General features: G+C 49.9%; 1 protein-coding gene and 1 pseudogene across 3 annotated transcripts in view; one reads left to right on the top strand and one right to left on the bottom strand.

Moving 5' to 3' along the window:
• The window catches only part of GALNT18 (polypeptide N-acetylgalactosaminyltransferase 18), a 352,781-nt gene that overhangs the window by 247,455 nt on the left and 83,133 nt on the right, over positions 1-22,193 (bottom strand). The gene's annotated exons all lie outside the window — the stretch shown is intronic.
• Positions 14,884-21,030, top strand: LOC308620111 (dihydrofolate reductase-like; annotated as a pseudogene). Its single transcript has 4 exons — positions 14,884-14,919; positions 16,194-16,434; positions 20,120-20,234; positions 20,444-21,030. The product of its transcript is annotated as a dihydrofolate reductase-like (transcript).

Genomic DNA, 22,193 nt, shown 5'->3' with positions numbered 1-22,193 from the left:
GCCAGGGATGGGCTTTTATAGTCTAGAAGAGAACCTGGGACAGGGCTGCCAGCCAAGCCCCTGACAGGAGCCACCACCAAATGAGGCCTCCAAGGCCAAGGGGTAGCAAGGACTGTGAGAAACCACCGACCAGTCCTTCCTCCCCAAGAAGTGGGCCTTCTGGAGAGAGCCCCAGGTCAGTGCTCGTAAGTGATATTTTAACAAACACTCCTAAATCGCTCACTACGTGCCCAGCAGGCACTGTTTGTTTTAAAAGCTTTATAAAGATATTCCCATTTATTCCGCACAAGAGACTATGAGGGAGGGATGATTATCTTCTCCATTTTACAGATGAGAAAAGTGAGGCACAGAGGGGTTCATTAACCTGCCTCAGATCACACAGGGAGCAAATGGTAGAGCAAGATTCAGACTCAGGCAATCTGGCACCTAGGTGTGTTCTCTTAGCTTTTGAGCTGGTGGGAGCACACCCACTCCCAGCCCTGCCAGCCACAGACATGAACTGCCACCCGGACAAATGGCCTTCTTCCCACTCTTCCCAGACTGGACATTTAAGGCATCTCTGCAAAGACCTCTGCTACTCACCAAGCAAAAGTGAACCATCTCAGAAATGACCCAGGGATCTCTGGCTTAAAAGGAGAAGTCATGGCTGAGTTCCTGAGAGGCAGCCTCTGAGATAGAGATGAGCATGTGGGAGGTTTGAGAGGGAGAGGTCTAAGGATCCACACTTCTGCAAAGGGAGGGGAGAAGCCGATTGGGCAGAGCAAGAAGCCAAGCTGTAATGTGGTCTCAGCAGAAGCCAGAGCCGACCCCGAGGGGAGTGTTAGAGATGGGGCGATCTCACAGAGCTGTCATGAGTTGGGGTGAAGGCGCCCTATATCAGCAGTCATTTCATGCAGAACCGCACAAGGAGGCACCATGGCCTGGGGCAAGGCAGCCCTCTCAGCCAAAGCGTCCCCTAGACAGTGGGCCTTTCTGCCAGCAGTGCTCCCAGCAGATGGGGAAACAAGAACTTTTTTCCTGGAGGGGATCTGGGAAACACATCTCTGCGCCTATCATAAGTTTAAATAAGAAACTGCTGCCAGCCCTCCGGCACCCAGGAAGTCTCTCCATATGTCCTTGTGTCCTGGTTACTTGGCTGCATCAACCAGGATGCGACTCCGGAGGCTTCAGGAAGCCCAGATTCCCTTACCCTAAACACAAGGCCTACCACTTCCTGGCTCTCTTCTGTGCCCCATAATGGGTCCCACATGGGCTGACACCCCACTCCCAAGCTAGAAGTTTTCTAAGGGTCTTGAAAGATCACAAATTTCTGGATACTCACAGGGATAACAACTAGCCAATGTTAGATATTACCAGAAACATGAAAACAGAAGGAAAGCCTGTCTGGAGTTCTGATGACCTGCAGGTCCAGCTCTGCCCTCTGGCCTTGCTCCTCATTACCTGGCTCTTTGGTCCGTGCCGGGCTCCCCCGATCCCTTCAGGCTGACTTGTTCTCCAGTTCTTATGGCCTCACCAGAAAGGCAAAAGTGATGCTCCGAGAGGCCAAGGGGAGTTCTGCTTGCATCTCAGGAGAAATGCCAGACAGGAGAGCCACTTTTGTGAGCTCCTACTTTACCCCTGAACTGTCTAGGCCTCATTCATAATCAGAAAATGTCAGAGAAAATCCCCATGCAGAGAACCCCAAGAATTATTCAAAGCCACCTTCATCTAACGTAATTTGCACCATAACTACAGTGGCTTCTGATAGCACCTTAAATGAGGGGAACTGATTACTGGCTCAGACAGGCCCTCTGGGAGGACCAACCAGCACTCCCTCAGCCGGGGAAGCCCAGACACTTCTCCATAGGGTCCCAGGGCAGCCTGAGCCACCCAGGCAGCTGCAACTGTTCCTGTGGTACTGATGGCCTGATAGCGACCTCTCCACCATAACCCCTGTTATAGGAGGCCCAAGATCAGCTGACTGAAGAGTCCACCATCAAGAACACTTTCTTGAGGTCCTAGAAAAGGCAAGAACCAGAGAACAGGGACATAGGTGGTTGAAAAGTGGGGAAAACCCTAGAGCCACCACCAGCCACCCCCAGGAGAGATGGCTGCTCACCCTCCTGACCTGAGAAGGGAGGTTCCAGGACTCTTTTGTTACAAGAGTCCTCCTTCTGAGGTGCTCCCCTCCTCATTCCAAAGAATAGTCAGCAGATCAGACACACATCATCCCTGCCCTGCAAACTCTATGCCCACTGCTGCACCCTCAAGAGAGGGCTGCCCATCTCTGAAGCCTCACAGTTGGACCTACGTCCCTACCACTCTTTCAGCACAACTTCCAGTGGCCAGTCAGGGCATCTGGATGAAGACAGAGATGGAGCCAGGCTGGAGGGTCCTCCCATCAGAAGGGAGTAGGGGATGAGAGTCTCTCCTGATTTTTTGCAGCTGTTTTTGACCCACGGCCCCAGCTCATGGCACAGACTAGAGGCATATCCACAGAAACACACAGTCCACTGCCAGGCTCAAAAAGCAAACAGAAGACCTCCCGATTGGTCCATGCCACACGCTAAGCTCCTCAGGACGGCCGCAGGAAAGCTCAGAGCTGCTAGGATCCTGATACAAGCCACCGGGGCTGCATTCTTTTCAGGATGTTGAAAAACAAAAACAAAATAGACAGCCCACTGCACCTACGGAACTCAGGTCTCTAACAGTCTCAGAGTGACGGCTCCTCTACTGAAAAGGACACTTGGCCATTGGCACACAGCTAGCAGTGTACCATCTGCACCTCGCGTCTGGGCATCCTAGAGCACGCATTTGCCACGTGGACGGCACGGGTTAGACTCACTTCCTTCCAAATCTAGGTTCTGCAGCCTCCCCACACTCACGCTGAAATATCGACAGAGCTGTCAAATCCTAAACTTCTTTCCTCATCCTCAGATTGGGCAGATGAGATTAGAGTAAGAGACAATGCTCAATGCCACCCACCGAGAGTTCAGACAAAAGTTCTTTATAAACTGCTTGCCAAGAGAGTAGCAATTTATGTGCACTTTCTTACACAAGCCCTGGCATTATGTACACAAGGTAAATTCCAACTGGGTGAAGGTCTACGAGCACTGCTTCTGGAGCCAGGAGTCCTGCCTTCTGTACTCAGTTTTACCACCAACATATTCTATGAACCCGAGAAAGTCATTTCACTTTCTTGTGAATAACAATCATCAGGATAGGTACGCGACTCCCTCCATATATATTATCACCTTTAATAAAACAACCCTGTAAGGCAGGTCTTATTATCACCCCCATTTCACAGATAAGGAAACTGAGGCTTATGGAAGTTAAGTAGCTTGCCCCAAGTACAGAAGAAGCTGGAGGTCTTCAAAGCCAAAAAGTCTGGTTTCAAAGCTGACATTGTTAACTACCTTAAACACTGCCTGCCTGGGAAAGTTAGTGGGTGAGCCAGGATGCATGGCTGTAAGCAACAGCAACAGCACTGGCTGATTCAAGCAGAAAAGGAATTAGCAAAGGACATTGGGCAACTCATGGAATTGCCAGGAGAGCTAGAGGACCAGGTTCTTGGTAATGCCAGCAAGTACATCACCCCAAGTCTTGCTTCAGTAGAGGACCACCCGCCAGTACTGCCCACACTGCTGACAATGGGTGCTGCTACCCACACTGCAGCCTCCAAGGCCCTGAGAACTTGAAGCTCCTGGCACTCCAGCCATTGCTAGCCAGCCACCAGCTCTTGACTCAAAGCCTGGGAAGGCACATCTTAATGATGTAAGCCAAGCCATGGGCCTGGGCCTAGATCAAGGGAGGCCAGGAAATCACTTCTCTTGTAGGAGGCTGCCCTGATCGGTCTCTGTTCCCACCAAGACTCAAAAGTAGGGAATTCCTCAAACATACAAAGTGAGTTCAGAAGCTGGGTAGTCCAAAATGACAAATGTCCAACATATGAGGAAATTGGACAATGAATTCTGTAAGGTTCTTTTCAGTAGCTTGGGTCCATTTAATTTGACAAGCACATTGCAGTGGAGTGTATTATAATTCCCATTTATTAGCCCATCGTCTGTATACAAATATTAAACATTGTTATTAATTGCCTTTGCCTTGCAGTGCCTCTTCCATCCTATGGGAGAAAACTTCTCCACTGACACTGGGTTTGAGCAGTAACTGGCTTTGACCAACGGGATATGATATAAACTCTGCCCTAGCAGAAGCTCTGGGAGCCATCGCATGGAAGACTTGCTTTTTTTTTCCTCTTCCAGGAAAATGGCATGTCCCAAACGGAGGTTGTTCCTCCAGCCTATGCCTCAGAATGGGAAGAATTTAGCAGAGCCCTATAGCCACCACAGTTGACCCACACAGCCTCCAACATTAATAAGAGCAAGAAATAAATGTTACTTGTTATAAGTCATTGATCGGGGTGGGGGGTTGTTTGCTATAACAAAACGGTCTGATACATGTATACTGAGAATCACCCACACCACTGCCTACTAAACAAAGGGAATACACAAATAAATAGGGCCCAGTCCCTGCGTTCATGGCACTTCTCTGTGACATGCTCACGTCATAGCTGGCACAGAGAGTGGAAATGTTTCAAAGGAGGCATAAACACAATCCCTAGGGAGCACTAGGAAAGAAGACAGAGATTCTGCCTGGGGCTTCCAAGAAGGCTTCCTAAGGGATGTGAAACTTGAACTGGATCTTGAAGGTAAAGGCCAATGTTAGCAGAGGAGAGAGGAGGGAATTCCATGCAAGTAGGAAAGTTCAGAGATACAAGAAAAAATATGTATGTATGCAAGAATAAATTTTGGTGTTGCCGGAGTATAGGCAGTTGAGGAGGAGGAGTGGTGGGAAAAACAGACAAATAGAGAAGCAGATTTCAAATGCCCTAGAATGCCGTGCCAACAGGTTTCAACCTCATACTCAAGACAACAGGAATGATCAAAAGTTTGCGGCAAATCTGTATTTTAGAAATATCACCCTAGAATTGGCAGAGTGGAGGATGAGTGAGAAGCAGAGAACACAGTGAATAAGAAGACTGTTAGATCAAAACCAGTTCCCAAGGCTTCCCTGGTGGCGCGGTGGTTGAGAGTCCGCCTGCTGATGCAGGGGACATGGGTTCGTGCCCCGGTCCGGGAGGATCCCACATGCCGTGGAGAGGCTGGGCCCGTGAGCCATGGGCGCTGAGCCTGCGCATCCGGAGCCTGTGCTCCGCAATGGGAGAGGCCACAACAGTGAGAGGCCCGCGTACCGCAAAAAAAAAAAAAAGGAAAAAAAAACAGTTCCCGAACTGGAACAGTGATGATGAGAACAAAAAAGTTCACAAAGCATTTCAGAGTTCATCAGTAAGACTTAGTTGGATGAGAGATGAGGCAGGAAAGATCGAGAGATGGCACAGAATGTGATGGCATGGATTTAATCACTGAATGGAGGGTGGAGTTATTCATGGATATGGGAGAAGCAGAAAGGGGAGAAGGCATGGGAAAAGCTGATGATTTGGCATTGAACACAGCACATGTGAGCTGTCTCAGGGACAAACCCATGGAGGTATCTATCTGGTTGGTAGCTGGAAGAGATGGAAGAAATTCCCACTTGGAGTCGAGGAAGGGTTTGGAAAAAGCTCCAGAGATAGTGTTGACATTTGCATTAAGGCCACTAGGTGTTCACTAAACCAACAGATTGTTGGAAGAGGGGAAGAGAACAGCATTCCAGGGCTAAGACTAAGGATGGAACCCCTAGACTAAGGATGGAAGAAGAATCATCTGCTTCTGCTTCCACTATGGCTTTTCTCTGAATAAAGAAAAAGAAAACCTAGCACAGAACCTGTATTTCACTCTCTGAGGCATTTTCAGATCAAATGTCCCTTACTGGTCTGCTGCTGGGCTGGAGGGGGGCAGGGGTTTCTTGCTATGCCTGCAGATAATTTGTTTGCCTTGCAAATCTCTGGTCTGATGCAGTCAAGTCATTCCAGGATGAAAAAGGGACAATAATTATTATCCTTATGTGGTTCTGCAATTAACAGATTTCTCCTAAGTAAATGTCCACATGAGTTTCATTCAATGGAACTGTAAACAGAAGCCCACAAGCACTGCCACCACTACCGCAGTTTACCAATGAGAGGTACCAGGCCATGAGCAATGAAATATTTAAACTCCTTCAAGATTTTATATATATATATATATATACACATTTAAAAAAAAAATCTTGGGACTTCCCTGGTGGCGCAGTGGTTGGGCGTCCGCCTGCCGATGCAGGGGACGCGGGTTCGTGCCCCGGTCTGGGAGGATCCCATGTGCCGCGGAGCGGCTGGGCCCGTGGGCCATGGCCACTGAGCCTGCGCTTCCGGAGCCTGTGCTCCGCAATGGGAGAGGCCACAGCAGTGAGAGGCCCGTGTACTGCAAAAAAAAAAAAAAAAAAAAAAAAAAAAATCTTAAGTCTAAATGTATTTATAAAACCAGGTTTCATTTTCTCTGTTTTGCTTTCTCAAGCAGACTTTGCTGGGCCTAACAAATCCCCCCCCCACCGCCAATCTCGCATGACCCCATCAAGCCAGGCATCTGTAATAGGCTGTCTCCTATTTACTGCCTGATGGACACTAATTACTATCTATTTGCTTTAACTGTGAGTGGTTAAAGCCTGTCAAACTCAGGCACCCTGGCCGAAGACAGACAGAAGAGTCCCTATAGTTGCCCCGGCCCAAAACACTGACATCTCTAGATGCCAGGCAGGCAGGTGGCTGAGTATTTCTTGGGCACTTTCTACATGCTGGACATGGTGCTAAGCACTTTATCTGGGTTATCTCATTTAATCCTCATGACAACCCCATCTGGTAGATCCTATGATTACCCCTGTTTTACAGAGGAGGAAACTGAGACTTAGAGAATTGTTATGGAAAGCCTATAAAGAGTAAGTGTCCTATGAATAGAGTGTTACAGGGTAATTAGCGACTAGCCAGGGGTTCAAAGAGAGGAAGGCCACCCAAGCAAACTGAACAACATGGACGAAGCCATGGAAATGAGGAAGACTACAGCTGGCCCTTGAACAATGAGAGTTTGAACGGTGCAGGTCCACTTACACCTGGATAGTTTTCCATAGTAAGTGCTACAGTGCTACACGGTCCATAGTTGGTTGAATCTGTGGAGGTGACAGACCACGGATAGGAGGGTCATCTATAAAGTACAGGTGGGTTAACCTGTTGTTCAAGGGTCAACTATACTGTGTATTGGGGGAAAGGTACAGAACAGGACGGCTAAGGCACATGGTACTTAGGTAGAATTGACTAAAAATAAATCTGGGAAGGTTAGCCAAGGCCAAATTGTGAAGGGACTCAAATTTCATGCTCAAGAGTTTGGGCCTCTGACTCCAGGGACTGGACAAGTAACAAAGGAGGAAAGTGAGCGGGTGTGAGACAATAAGGAGTGGTGAGGACGGTGGCAAACTGGAAGGTACACACCCTTCAGTATGTAAAAGTATTCAAATTCTTTTTTTTTTTTTTTGGTAAGTGTGAGCTGAATTTGGCTCTTAGAACATCAGCTTACAAACACTAATAGTGAGAAGCTGATAAGATGATTAACGAGGGAATGATGTGGTTGGATCTCTTATTTTAGAGAGCTCCTCTGGCAACAGTGGGGATGACAGGCTCTGTGGGACAAGACTGAGGGCAAGAAAACCACAGGGGAAGAAGGTGCAGGAAAGCAGCAAGAGATGATGCCAGGTAGGGCCCGGGTGATGGCAGTGGGGGGGAAAAGTAATGGATCTGAGAAGGAAGCATTAAGGAGAGAGAAACTGGCAGGACTTGAAAGCAATCAGGATGTAGGGGAGGAACAGTATGGGGGCTTCAAATATAATACCCAGGTTTGTGGTACAGACCACGGGGCAAAGACTTTGTTAAACCCAGGGGGTAAGGGAGAAGAAGATAATGAGAGTTATTTTAGACAAGCTGATGGGCAAAGCTTTGACATTTCTGCTACCAAGCGAGGCCCACAGGGCTGATACGGGTCTTGGTCAAGACGCCTTGCTATCTCCATGGCTGAATAGCTGATGGGCCCACCCAAGATGTGCTCTTCAGCTACTGCAGAGGACAACCTCTGCTTTATTACAGGGGTGACCAAAAGCTCCTGGAGGTCCTAAGACTGGTGCCTATCCCCATGCTGTGCCAGGACACCCACTGATGCATGAGGTCACCAGATACTAGGTGTGATGCTAAATTTTGTGGGGCCATGACTGGGCCATAGAGTGTCCAGATATTTAATCAAACATTATTCTGGGTGTGTCTGTGAGCGTGTTCCTGGATAAGATTAATATGGAATTTGGCAAACTGAGTAAAACGGATTGTCCTCTTCTATGTGGGTGGGTCTCATCCAATCAGCTGAAGGCCTGAATAGAACAAAAAAGCTGACCCTCCACAAGTTATAGGAAACTCCTCCTGCATTACTGTTTGAACTGGGATATCAGTCTTTTCTTGCTTTCAGACTGGGACTGAAACATTGGCTCTTCTTGGGACAGGAGTTACTGGCTTTGGAACTGGAACTATACCAGCAGCTCTCCAGCTTGCTGACTGTAGATTTGGGGGTTTCTCAGCCTCCATAAGCATGTGAGCCAATTCCTTAGAATAAATCTCTTTATTACACACACACACACACACACACACACACACACACACACATACACACACACCCTGTGGTGGTTCTGGTTTTCTGACTGATAAACCATATCAAAAAGGAGCAGGCCAGAACCCTGGCCCCTTGTCATCAGAGCTGGCTGGGCCAGCACGGGCTGCATGGAGAGTTACTTGAGTCTGAATGGGTCTAGTTCTCTCATGTAGGTTGGCCAGGAGAATATAAAACAAAGACAGGAGATGGGAGCTCCCCATTTACTGAGCACCTATTATTGTATGCTAGTCACACTGCTGGTGGCTTTTCATAGATAATTTATTTAAGCCTCACAGCAGGCCTAAAAGTTGGGCGCAAATATCCTCACTTTGTAGACAGAGAAACAAGGTTCAGGGCTTTAGCCAGTCACACAGCTGGCCTAGATGCAAATATGATTCCATCTTACTAAAGAGCTGTGTTCTCAGCACCCTCTACCCTGCCTCCCTAGCAAAGTGCCTCCTCTAGGGACGGAAGAACAACCAGGAGTGGAGGGAGGATGAATTTGACCATAGCATGCAAACTCCAGCTTGCACAGTCTAGTCCCAAAGTCCACAGGTGCCAGCCCTTCAGGGGACGAGATTGGCCAGGCATGGGCTCATGGAGGGGTGCGATTTGATGTGTGGGACATGCGTCCCACCCAGGCACTAATGAGTCATGCCAGCCTGGGATTCCTGGGGGACCTTGCAGCGCTGGAAGGAGTTCAGCCCTGCCCTCTCTCTTTGTATCTCTGTGATCCAGGGGGTCCTGGCACCAGGATGTGGTGTCCCAGAACTGGCTGGGTACCCATGGCACAGAGTCACCAGCTCTGTCTCCACTCTGTGCTGAGCAAATCAATCTAACTTATCCAGAAGGGGATTAAGCTGGGTGCTACAGATGCGGTCAGCAATCTCCTCTAACAGGTTTACCTCTTCTGACCAAACACCAGCTGCACGTGTCTGTGAGCGTGTGTATGTATGAGAGACTGTTTATAGGTGTGTGCCTGTGTATGAGTGTGTATGCCTGTGTAGCTCTCCTTGGTTTTCACACTCAGTATGGATTTTTCTACAGAAATATGCCTGCATCTTCCAGAAGGTCCTCTGAGTCCAGTCCCTGGCACTGCAGGACTCTTGGGCAAGGCAGCTGGGAGATGGGTCCAGTCCCACAGATCTACTTAAATCCCACATGAGCAGCTTTTCCTGGAGCCCAGGCCTTCCTCATTTGTCAGGAACTCCCCCCTCCTCCCGGGGGCAGACTCATTCACATGCAAAGCCCCTCACAGAAAGGCCAGGCCAGCCAGAGAGGAATATTACAGAGTTCAAGCTCGCTCTGCTTGCAGGCACCACAGGCCAAAAAATCGAAGACAAGGTGCTGAGGCAAGGGATACGACTTTATTTGGAAAGCCGGCAGACTGAGAAGATGGCAGACTAAAGTCTCAAAATAACCATCTTATCGGGGTTTGCATGCCAGTTTCTTTTATAGCACAGAGAGGGGGAGGAAATGAGGAAGTAAAGTAAGAAGGCCATACGTTTTGCAAATATCCCCTGGAATGGCCAGCCTCGGGGAGGGGATGTGTTAATTTCTTCTGTCTTGCAGCCATCCACAGGTGGACAGGGTCTGGATGTTTCCCTGATCAAAGGCATTTTGGTTTAACATTCAGGAAGGGGGCAGGGTTCCCCAAGGCAGGCCATTATATATAGACAGTATCCTTTTAGTGAACAAAAGCAATGGGAAGCAAAGGTTAAAGTAAAAGAAACAGATCCAACATGTAGTCAGATTTGGCTCTTCCCTGTTACAGGAGAAGCCTGGAGAGGGCAAATTCCAGCCCTAAAATGGGCAGGGCCGGGAACTAGCTCCCTGCCACCTTCATATCTGCTCAATTACTTAAGGCAATTTTTAAAGGAAATGGACAAACGCCCTCCCTCCGCAGGTAACAGGAAGATAGACCCTTTCTCTCGGCTGCTGCTGCCGGGGCGGCCCTATTTCTGCCACCAGGAGATGCCTTCAAGGTGTGGACTCTCTCAGCAATATCAGGGCAATATTAACTGAATCCAAAACCAAACAGCACTCTGAACAGACATACTCAATGTGCAAATGGGCAAGACAGGCCCATAAGCTTTGCTATCCGGGGTGCCTTTTGCAGTTTACCCTTCTGGAAGCCAACCTGCTCAAAAAAATTGTGCTGCAGGCATCTGAGGAAGAGGAGTGGCAGGGGCTTCCCTGGTGGCGCAGTGGTTGAGAGTCCACCTGCCGATGCAGGGGACACGGGTTCGTGCCCCGGTCTGGGAAGATCCCACATGCCGCGGAGCGGCTGGGCCCGTGAGCCATGGCTGCTGAGCCTGCGCATCCGGAGCCTGTGCTCTGCAAGGGGAGAGGCCACGACAGTGAGAGGCCCACGTACCGCAAAAAAAAAAAAAAAAAAAAAAAAAAAAAAAAAGTAGTGGCAGCCCACTGACCATTTAGTTGTGAAGCTCTCACAGGCCGCACGGAGCTAGGATCTGAGACAAAGGTCCCGACCACCGTTCTCTGCTGCCTACCACCTGGACTAAATCACCTGTAGGGTCCTTCAGAGTTCACAACCCAAGGCCACACTGGTCAGTTGTGCCAGCCCGCAGAGAGCACGCACACGCTCTTGTCAATCAACACTGCTAACAACATTGCAATCAACGGTGCATCACCCAACATTGCTGGGTGCTGACTGGAAGCTCAGCCTGGGGCTGCCAACTCCCAGTTCCTGGGAAAGCCCTGAGGAGCTGAAGCAGAGTTGGAGGGGGCAGAGCCGGGGATGGGAAGCCGAGGGGCGGGAGCCTAAGAGGGCCTCTGGGGCCTCGAGGAGGTGAGGGCGTGGCCAAGTCACTCATGGAGGACGGCACATGATGCCCATGTCCATTCTGAGCTGGGCACGCTCTGAGGACGTGACTCCAGCCAGCTGCAGCCCTTGCCCAGGGCCATCGCTGTACCTCTCACGCCTCCTGAACACAGGCACTGGGGCAGAAAGAGAAAACACTACACATAGATTTATCTCAAATATGTACAAACCCACTGCTGCCTTCAGCAAAGCCTAGGGAGGCTGGAAGCCAATCGTGGTTTCTAATAAACAACTGAGGCATTACGGCGTATGGGCTTTGAGAAAATCCTGCAGAAAGCCCCATCCAGAGGCCTCTCAGAGCCCTTCCCAGCAACATGTGGGAGGGGCTTGGGAATCATCCAGCTGCACCATGCCTGCCCAGCCCCCCTCCTGCCCCCTCACCCCTCCTGCCCTGCAGGAAGAAGCTCTGGCTGGCCTGTGCGTGCCTGTACAGGAGCATCCACCCTGCACGCACATCCCTGCTGCTCACTCTCCAATTTGCACCCTCTCAAGAGTCCACTCTTCGCTCTTCCCTGCCAGGCTCTGTTCCCTGGAAGGAGGCTCCTGCCTATAGCATCACCCAGCCTCCCTTGGTAGGGCTCAGCCAATGGGAGGCATGGCAGAAAATCAGAGCCTAAGAGGAGAATGGTGGGGGGACCCATCTCTGGCAGTAGCCATGTCCTTCGGTGACTAGCGCTCCTGCCAGGCTGCATCACTTCCAAGACTCAGGCTCTCTCCTACCTTGGTAACATTATTTCTTCCCTTGTTCCACCAGCCCTAGGTGTGGCAGAGCTTCCTCGCATTTTGAGTCTCTGGACACCGCACCATTCTTGACCTTTAACTCCATCCTTACCTCTGCGTTAAGGCCTCTCTATGTGAAACAATGGGGAAGTCGTGATTTGTGCCAGTTCCCTTCTGATAGGTATGAAAGTACATGTCTATATGATGCACGTGTGTGTGTGAGTGTGGGTACAGGCAGGCTATATACACGTTCAGCCCTGTGCGTGCATCCCGACACATGCACATGACTCAGCTTTTCCCTGAACTTCCAAGGCTGACAGAAGGAAACCATCTGTGGGCGTCCATCTCTGTATCCCAGAATTCCCTGTACCTACTCCCATCCTGATGCCGTTTTGAAATGTTTAGTCCAGGTCTCTGCCTGACCCTACTCGACGGTAAACTCCTTGAGCGCAAGGAAAGAAGGGGGAGTGGGAGACAGCAGGAAGGAGGGAGGGAGACGAAAGGAGAGAGGAGCAGAAGAAAAAGCTGACCATCATGCATTGAATACCTGCTATGGAGCCATTTCTCTATTCTAAAGACCATGCAGATAATCAGTCTCATTTTACAAGTGGGAAGCCAGGGCTCAAAGGTCAGGAGTAACAATTCAAAAACCACACAGCTAACGAGCAGTGGAGAATCATTCAACCGCAGGTGAGTGCAGGCCCTGCCCCATCCCAGGCCACCGTGCTGTTTTGTTGTCCCCCCATCAGGACCATAGTTACAGCCAAATAGTAGGTGCTCAATCAATGCTTGTAAAACTGAACTGAATCTGAGAAGGAAATCCAGTGGCATGCTTAAGTCCAAAGAGAACGCTCACAGTCCTGGAGAGGGCCAAACTGCTCAAGGCCTGAGCTCAGGTCATCTTGAACAACACACAGATGGTGTCGGTGGCTGCAGTCCTACAGAAAACACCAGGGCTTCCCCGGAGCTGCTTCGAGGCTGGTCCTTAGTCAAAGCCAGGGTGTTGGTAAGTTGCCAGACAAGGGCTTTCTGATGGTCAGATACATGGTTGAGAACCAGAGCATCTGGAGAATTGAGCTGCTAACATCCCTCAGCCTACCCTCTGAGCAAGGCTGGGGTGGGAACTCAACGCAGATAATTTGCAGACAGTCTATGTCACTGACAGAAACTGAAATGCCAGGTAACTAAGTAGACAGCAATGAGGATGTTTAATAATTATAATAATAATGATAACTAGACATCCTCTGAAGGTCAGATGGCTCAAAGTTTGGGATCTGTTCAAGGGCCAAAGTGGGGCCTGGGAACACCTGCTCCATCATAGTGACCGGATGTCATCCTGGTCCCTTGTCTACCCCTGCTACTCCCCAGCCATTAGTTAACTTCTAGGCCCCTAAAAATCTTGCGGTTGTCTGGCCTCAGAAGTACCTGCCTATCTTGCCAAAACTAGCAAGACCTGCTGCTGAGCTGCCCGCAGGAAGAAGCTCCATCTTCACAGCAACCCTGAAGTGTGATATATAGTGAAGAGAGGAAAAACTGAGGCTCGGCCAATTTGCCAGCAGTCACACAGCTGGCAAGTGATGGAATGGGATTCAAACCCAGGTCTGCCCTGTTCCAAATCCTGCCATCTTTGCCACACCCAATGATGCCAATGCCGTCCAATCCCATTCAAATGCCACAGTGCTCCTTATCCCCAAAGTAGAAGCATGTAGGTCTCCCTAAGGAGCCACTGGGAGCGAGGGGACAGTGGCTCAGAGACAGACACGGAACATCTCCAGATCGGCAGAGCCGGCCCCCACGGAACTGAGTCAGGGCTCACTGTGGGCACCCTGATCTCTCCGCGATGCCAGCTCTCCACAACAGCTATTTATAAACCTCATTTGTACAAACAGGACAGCATATTCTGGCTTTTTTCCGGCACTTTAAATAACTAAGTTATGGATGATGGCAACAGAATGGAAATGTTATCCAATCCCAGGTTTGCCCGGGCGCATGTCGATATATCCGATAGCTTCTCCTGCTGCCACTTCTAATAGACTCCTGTCCTCTCTGCCTCATTATCTCCTGCTCTCCTTTGTGCTCCTAAACAAAGGCACGGTGGGCCCACGGCCAGGGCTTGCTTACCCCCGACCTGGCAGAGGGAGCAGCCATGCTCCCAGGCCCCTCAGGACATGACAGTACAAAGACCTAACATGGGTTGAGCCCTTACTAGGTGCCAGCACTGCACGTTGTCTCATTCAATCCTCATCATTCCCCATGCTATGACCCCTATTTTACAGATAAGGAAACAGGCTTAGAGAGGTCAAGCAGCTTGCCCAAGGTCACACAGCTGGAACGTGACGAAGCCGAGACGCAAACTGGCGCAACCTGACCCTGGCATCCAGGCCTTTGACTATAGCCAGTTGGTTCGGGCCCCTGGCCACAGCTGGTCAACCCTAACAAACCCCAGTGGTGATCCCTAACACCAAGGTAATGGCTCCCAAGGGAGGCCAATATTCAAAGAGGCAGAGGATGACCATGGGATCTCCCAGGGCCCTCTGCAAGGCAAATCTGGAGGCACTGAGCCCATGGCAGGTGTAATATGAAAGGAGAGCTCTGACCAGCCATTTGGTCTCACCCTTACCCTTAGTAATGGTTTTCAATCGTTCATTTAGTGAGTCATTCAACAAACATTTGCGGAATATCCACTCCATGCCAGACCCGGTGCTGGGTGCCGCTGATGCAAAGGTAAAGATGACACAGTGTTGTCCTCAAGATGCTCAGCCAGACAGGAAGACAGATGAGAACGTGGTGGCCGAGTCAAAGGCACCCACACGCCCAACGAGGTGCAGAACTATCCCTGCCCAAGACGTGCAATTGCCATCCTACTGCCATTCCGCATGACTTGAAAACTTCCATCTTTTCCCCAATCCATCTTCTTTTCCCCTGGCATTTCCCTTGTTTTTTTTTTTGTTTGTTTTTTGCGGTACGCGGGCCTCTCACTGTTGCGGCCTCTCCCGTTGCAGAGCACAGGCTCCAGACGCGCAGGCCCAGCGGCCATGGCTCACGGGCCCAGCTGCTCCGCAGCATGTGGGATTCTCCCGGACCGGGGCACGAACCCGTGTCCCCTGCACCGGCAGGCGGACTCCCAACCACTGCACCATCAGGGAAGCCCCCTTGTTTTAATTAGTAGACAAATAGAACCTGTGCAATCCTTGCCGGCTTCTTGATGAGTTCTCCATGCTGTGCTTACAAATGCAACTGCAGACAGATTGCTCTTGCCACCTATCCAGGGAGATCTGCTGGTGGCCTTTAAATGTTTGATTCTGTTGATGCTCCTTATGCAGCAGGGCCACATAATGAGTCTGCCCAAATCTTCTTCAGTGTGGGAGGAAAACAGCTCAATGCAGTGGAGACAACATGGGGTGGGGAGCCAGCAGGCCTGGTTCGGGTCCTGGCTTTGCCATTGTCTTCTGAGGGACCCCAGGCAAGGCTGTTAACTTCTCTGAACCTCCATTTCCTTATCTTTAAATAGAGGAGATTGGATGAGGCACTCCACCAGGTCCCTTCCAAAGTCCCAGAGAGCATCACTGTGGCTCTCAGCCCACAGCCCGGTGCTTTCTATATAACACAAAAGAATGTGTGAAGAATTCTGTTGGTGAGGCAGACCCTGGCCCCAGCAGCTGGAGACTTGGGCACTCTGGTACCTGGATAAAAGCATGAGATTCTGAGCGGGCAGACCTGGGCACTCCTGGTTCTGCCACAGAGCAGCTCTGGAACACTGGGCGAGTCAGTGAACTTAAAGGAGCCTCAGTTTACTCATTGGTAATATGATGACAACAATACTTTCTTCGTTGGGTTGATGTGAAAATTCATTTGAAATAATGTGATTGTTGGCATATGGCAAAGCTCTGGGGGCAGTCTCCTGAGCCATTTTTTTCTGTGTTGCCTCTGTTGTCCTACGGGGCCAAGTTCCGATGTCCTAGGGCTGACCCCTTGTTCCCCTGGGCCCCAATTTCCAGGGCTGGGCCCTGAGCCAGTGCAACTCCTCAGGGAGCAGACCCCTGCTCTGCCCCAGCCGGATGGCTAGGCCCAGCTGCCACTGGCCGGACCTTCTGAGCTCCCACAGAAGGTCCTGCGAGGTCCGCCTGGCCAACTGGTACGCAGTTACTTCCTCCTTGGAAGTGCGGGTACTGCCTACTGGCAGATGTGTTCCAGACCTCTTCTGCCACCTCGGTGACCCAGGCCCACCCAACCTGACCCGTGAGTGCATTTCCTGCCTGGCCCACTTCTTCACTCTGTTTCTACCCTGGGGACCATGTACCATGCTGGGCTCTGCCCTGCTCCCTGCTCACTCAGAAACATGCGTTTCTGCCCATTCCCTCACTTCCTGCAACTGCTTCTGGAGTGCCCAGAAGCGTCACATGAAATCACCAGGAAGGCCTTTACCATGTGGAGAGTATAGTCCCTCCCCAAGGAGCTCCAAGCCCCTCACCCACATCCTGTCCAAACACATACACAGAAACTCATGGGTTGGTCCAAGCAAGCTGGTCTTTCAATCTCCATTCCCTCTCCAACTATTCTGGACTATTCTTTGAAGGAGTCTGTACAGGGAAAGACCTGAATTATCAAGACCTTGGGCTAGATTGGGCCCATGGAAAAGACCGCCCAGCAATAAGAATAAGAAAAGGTTTCATTTATGGAGTTCCAGGCACTTTATGTATATTACCTTGTTGAACTTGACCCAACAACTCAGTGACACAGGTACTGCTCTCACCTTTATTTTACCGAAGACAATCAGACCGGTTAGCAAAGTTCCCAAGATCGTAACACCACTAGGTACCAGGCCAGGCTGTCCAGCAGGGTCTGCCCCAAGGCCCAGTGCTAAGCCACGTTGCTGTCCCACCTCCCAAGGGAGGCAAGGCAGGCTAACCTGGCAGGGCGGGGAGAAGAGGAAGGGGAGCACAGCTTCCCTTCCTTTGTCTTCCATCATCACTCAAGACCTGATTGGACACTGATGTTCTGGTCTCTGCTAATTCCTGCCTTCCCTACATCAGGTTCTTCCTCTATAGCTCTTTTGTCGAGAAAACCAGCCAAGACCTTCAGCAATTCCAAACCTTGGAAAGGAAGATTGAGACAAAGGGAAAAGTCCCCTGGTTCCCTGCATGCCACTTAGATAGATCACAGCTAGAGAGATTCTCCAAAGACAAGGCTTTACAGAGTTTGCCAATGGGGTTCAGCAAAACGATGTTTTGCTTCATACATGGTGGTCACACACAGGGCTTCTTTCACCACCACTGTGGCTTGTTCAATTCCTTCAAGGCAGAACTGTGTGTCAGGAAAGAACAGGGCTTGGCCAAAGCCAGTCAGCATCATTACCTAAACTTCTTTACTTTCCTGGAATGCATGCGAAGCCCATGCCCCCTGGATCTCCCAGGTCGTCTCATGCAGTTACATTCACTCTCTACAGTGAAGGCTCGCTATGGGTCAGGCATTGTTGTAAGTGCTTCATCAATGTTAACTCAGCCAATTGTTCTAAGGACTCTGGGGGAATAGGTGCTACTATTAGTCCTATTCCCAAAATAAGGAAACTGAGGACAGAGAGGTTGTATAATTTGCCCAAGGTCACACAGCTAGTAAGGGGCAGAGCTGTGATTCAAACCCAGACAGGCCAGTGCCACAGTCTGTATGTTTAACCACTGTGCTACCCCAGTCTGCATTTGCTAGGGATCATTCCATACACAAACAAAGGCAGATATATCATTATACATTTATAACACTTTTTAAATGGATTGCCAAGTCAGAGAAAGAAAATCCCTTCTCTAACCATGTTTCTTAGGAGAGAGTTTAGAAATTGTGGTCACCCAGAGACAGGTGATCGCGTTTTTAAGGGGAAAACATTTTGTAGGTCTGCACGGTGTCTAGACAGAAAGCTGAAGAGAAAGGATTTGTCCATGTGCATCTCCAGGACTGCCCAGGGAAGAGGAGCGTGATTTGAGGTGACAGGTCCTACTGATTAGTCAGAAATAGCCCAGCCGTGGAGGAGAGCCAGGCACGAGGCTGGCCAGGGCTGGAAGGAAGAGCTTTTAAAGCAGTGCTGCCCCAAACCGAGTTCTTGCACTTCCTGCATCAGGGTCACCTGAGGATTTTGTTACAAACACAGATTCAAAACCTTACCCCAGACCCATGAATGGGAATCTCTGGGGAGGGAAGGAGGAAGGAATGGGGGGGGTTATAACCCCCAACGCTGAATCTATAACAAGACCCCCGGGGGTTCTGATGACAGGGAAGTTTGGAATCCTCTGCTGTAAAACCTGACGTCTCTCTTTGCCGTAAGTGTCTGTGCCCCATGCATCCTCGGGAAATACGACTGGGCCACCAGAATAAACCATGCCCTACAGCCCAGCCCCAGATACACGGCGGAGTATGATCTGATACTGATATAATATATTAACCTCAATCATAAGCGCTACTGATTATTGGCATTTACTGCATGCCAGACACTGCTAGTGCTTTCCCAATCTTATTGGTGCTCATTCTCATCACAGCCTTGTGCTGTAGTTGTGGTCAACCTTGATTTGCTGATGATGAAATTAAGGCTTAGAGAGTCTGGGTGACTAGCTCAGGGCTACATGAAAAGCAAGCAGTGGAGATGGAATTCAAACCCATTCTGTCACTTTGACTGTTCTGGCTCTGAGCACAAGGTCAGTGCTGCAAGCAGGCCACCCTCTGCCATCACCCCCAGGGCCACACTGGGGCTGGGAAGGCCACCGGGTGAGGAAGCTGCTTTTCCAGATGCACATCCATTTCAGCCGATCCCCCAGGGGCATCCGTCTCCCTATTTTTGACACCAGCCAACGTGCTGGGCCAATACCAGCTCCACTAGGCCCGAGTCTGCAGGACGGGAGAGGCCAGGGTGTCATCACCTGAGGCAAACACCTTGATGCTGGAAAAAACAAGCCTGAGGCCCCAGAGCCTGAGAGGCTCCTCTGGGGACCTCACAAAGCTTGCCTTCCGCTCATGGAATGGTGTCCGCTGACCTGAGGGGGAATCCTCACTTCCGAGCTGTGTGCCTCAGGAAGGCTGCTCAGCCTTTCTGCAAATCTATAAATGGTGACTATGACCACGGCCTCACTGGGTGTCTGGGAGGATTAAAGTTGACCATATGGAAGAGGTGCTTTCCTGGCCCCTGGACTACACACTGTAGGTGCTCAGACCTCCCCTGCTTTCTCCTCCTGTTGCCTTCTTTAATTTCTTGGTATCATCCCCATCTGGACAACGCTGCCAGATCTCCTACCCCAGCCCTCAGGACAGAAATTCCAAGAACCTGGGGACTCCTTTGCTGGCAGGGGTACCCCACATCCGCCCACCCTCCCACCGTCAGAGCTCTGGAGGCCCTCAGCCTTCCTGTTTACTCAGCCCAGGATGTAGGCTTCCCAGCGGCAGGGCCGTAACTGTCTTGCTCTGTGCTCTTTCCCTGGGCTAGGAGAGTGCCCGGCAGGGAGTAGGTGCTCAGTTCATGCTGAATGAATGAATTCAATCATTTGACAAAAGGGAACTGTGCATCGGCTCTGCGCAGGGCCCAGTGCTGATAACAAACCCATCTGGAGCTTGTGCTTCTGCCCTCACATCTGACATCCAGGCTCCCTCTCAAGGGCTCCAGAGTGATGGAAGGTGCCTTCCTGCCCACCGTGCTCCTCTTGCCCCGAAGTGCGGCTAAGTCAGCAGTGGAGCCTCACTCTTCTTCTCCCTTCCCTTTTGTCCTGGGGACAAACCTCCCCGAGAGAGATGCTCAGACCATGGCCTCCTGGAACTTGCCATGTAGGCCCAGGGTTGGAGCTAAACCCAGAGGCCTCTCCTGAGGAGGAAGCAAGTAGCCGTCTCTTGTTCTGGCCACCCCTCCAGAGAGCTGTCCTGACACATTCTTACTGCTCACATCCTCCTACAGGAAAATCCACTTTCAAGACAGGAAGAGACACAGGCCTGAGCCAGAGAAGCCTCACGCTCACCTCTCAGAAGGCCCCAGGAGGACCCAGCTCCAACAGTGGAAACACCAAGCAGTCGTGAGGTTGGATTGCTAGGAGCACAGAGGGAAGCTGTCCACAGGGAAGCCTGAGAAGGGTTCCAGGACCCCTGGCTGCCCACCAGTGAACTAATGGATCCATCTCAACTACTTCAGTTTATTCACTGATCATTAAAGACTCTCTTCAAACGGCTGGAAGAAGAAAAATTTCATGCCAAGCTGGTGGGTAATCCCCGTGTTGGTGTGACGTGCTAGCTCGGAAGTATTTTCTGCTGCTGTCGTGGTTCATCCGCTAAACTGCATTGTTGCTGGGTCCCAGAACACGGACATAGGCAAGAACAGGGACCTGCCCTGGCCCCAGCTCAGGAAAGAATACAGGTATTTCCAAAGATTGACCACAACCTCTTCAGTAGAAGGCAAACAGAATTTGGTGCTTATGGGCAGGAAAACCTGTTCTCCATTCCAGAGAAGATCGACCTTTAAAGGACACAATCAATATAGTTCTCAGTAGAGAACTCAAGGAACCTCCACAGGGAGCTCATTTTCTTGCCAAAAGTCTGGATGATGCCTTAAAACTTATTGAGCAATCAGAATTAACAAATAAAGTGGACATGGTTTGGATAGTGGGACGCAGTTCATAAGGAAGCCATGAGCAGGCCAGGCCATCTTAGACTATTTGTGACAAGGATCATGCAGGAATTTGAAAGTGACACAATTTTTCCAGAAATTGATTTGGAAAAATACAAACTTCTGCCAGATATCCAGGTGTTCCTTCTGATGTCCAGGAGGAGAAACGCATTAAGTACAAAGTTGAAGTAAATGAAAAGAACAATTAATGTGAAAGTGTTTTCTGATCTATTTCAAGCCTCCTCCTGCCCCCCCAAAATTACGTATTTTTTTGTTGTAGAGACTTTTGTTGACTTTAGATCTATGGATAATTATTTCTAAGCAAAGTACTTTTATTCCCCATTAATCTTAACTAGACTGTATCAGATACCATTTGTGAAACATTTCTTTGCTGTAACTGCCTGAATGCCCATCAAGAGTCAAGAATAGGTGAACAGCACCTGCCTAGGGTAGAACATCTACCAAGACAGCCCAAAGTGGGAGAGTCCCCTGGTAGCATGAGCTGAAACCAGAGCCTATAGAGCTAGGAGCTAGGCAGATGGGTCCAAAGGTCAGAAATGGATTATAAACAGAAAAGCTAGCATTCAGTTATTAAAATTAGATCAAAAGAGGGACTGTGGGGCTTCCCTGGTGGCGCAGTGGTTGCGAGTCTGCCTGCCGATGCAGGGGACACGGGTTCGTGCCCCGGTCCGGGAAGATCCCACATGCCGCAGAGCAGCTGGGGCCGTGAGCCATGGCCGCTGAGCCTGCGCGTCCGGAGCCTGTGCTCCGCAACGGGAGAGGCCACAACAGTGAGAGGCCTGCGTACGGCAAAAGAAAAAAAAAAGAGGGACTGTGAATTACTTTATATCACACTTCTTAAAAAAATTCTGTTCACTCAGACCAGGAGTCAATAAGTTGAAAACTCCAGGATATTCCACAGGGATAGTAAAGAGACAGGTATGAGACTACCTTTTCGGTGGTTAAAGGAGAAGGTCTGAGACCTTAAAAAACTTTGTTTCTGATCTTCAATGAGATTGCATGGGATGTTACAATGATAGAACAAGAACTGGCTGCTCTTTAGAAAAAAGAATAATCTAATATCAAGCATAATGGCTAAAATTAAAACTTCAAAGAGGTAATAAATTGAGAATGAATATTGCTAGAAACCAAAATTAGTAAGTTAGAAACTAAACTTCACAGAATTAAAAAATGAAAATTGGACTTCCGGGTAAGATGGCGGAAGAGTAAGACGCGGAGATCACCTTCCTCCCCACGGATACACCAGAAATACAGCTACACGTGGAACAACTCCTACAGAACACCTACTGAATGCTGGCAGAAGACCCCAGACCTCCCAAAAGGCAAGAAGCTCCCCACATACCTGGGTAGG

The sequence above is a fragment of the Mesoplodon bidens genome (genome assembly GCF_964165515.1).
Source record: "Mesoplodon bidens genome assembly, chromosome: 7".
Taxonomy (NCBI): Eukaryota; Metazoa; Chordata; class Mammalia; order Artiodactyla; family Ziphiidae; genus Mesoplodon; species Mesoplodon bidens.
This window is presented reverse-complemented; position numbering and strand designations above follow the sequence as displayed.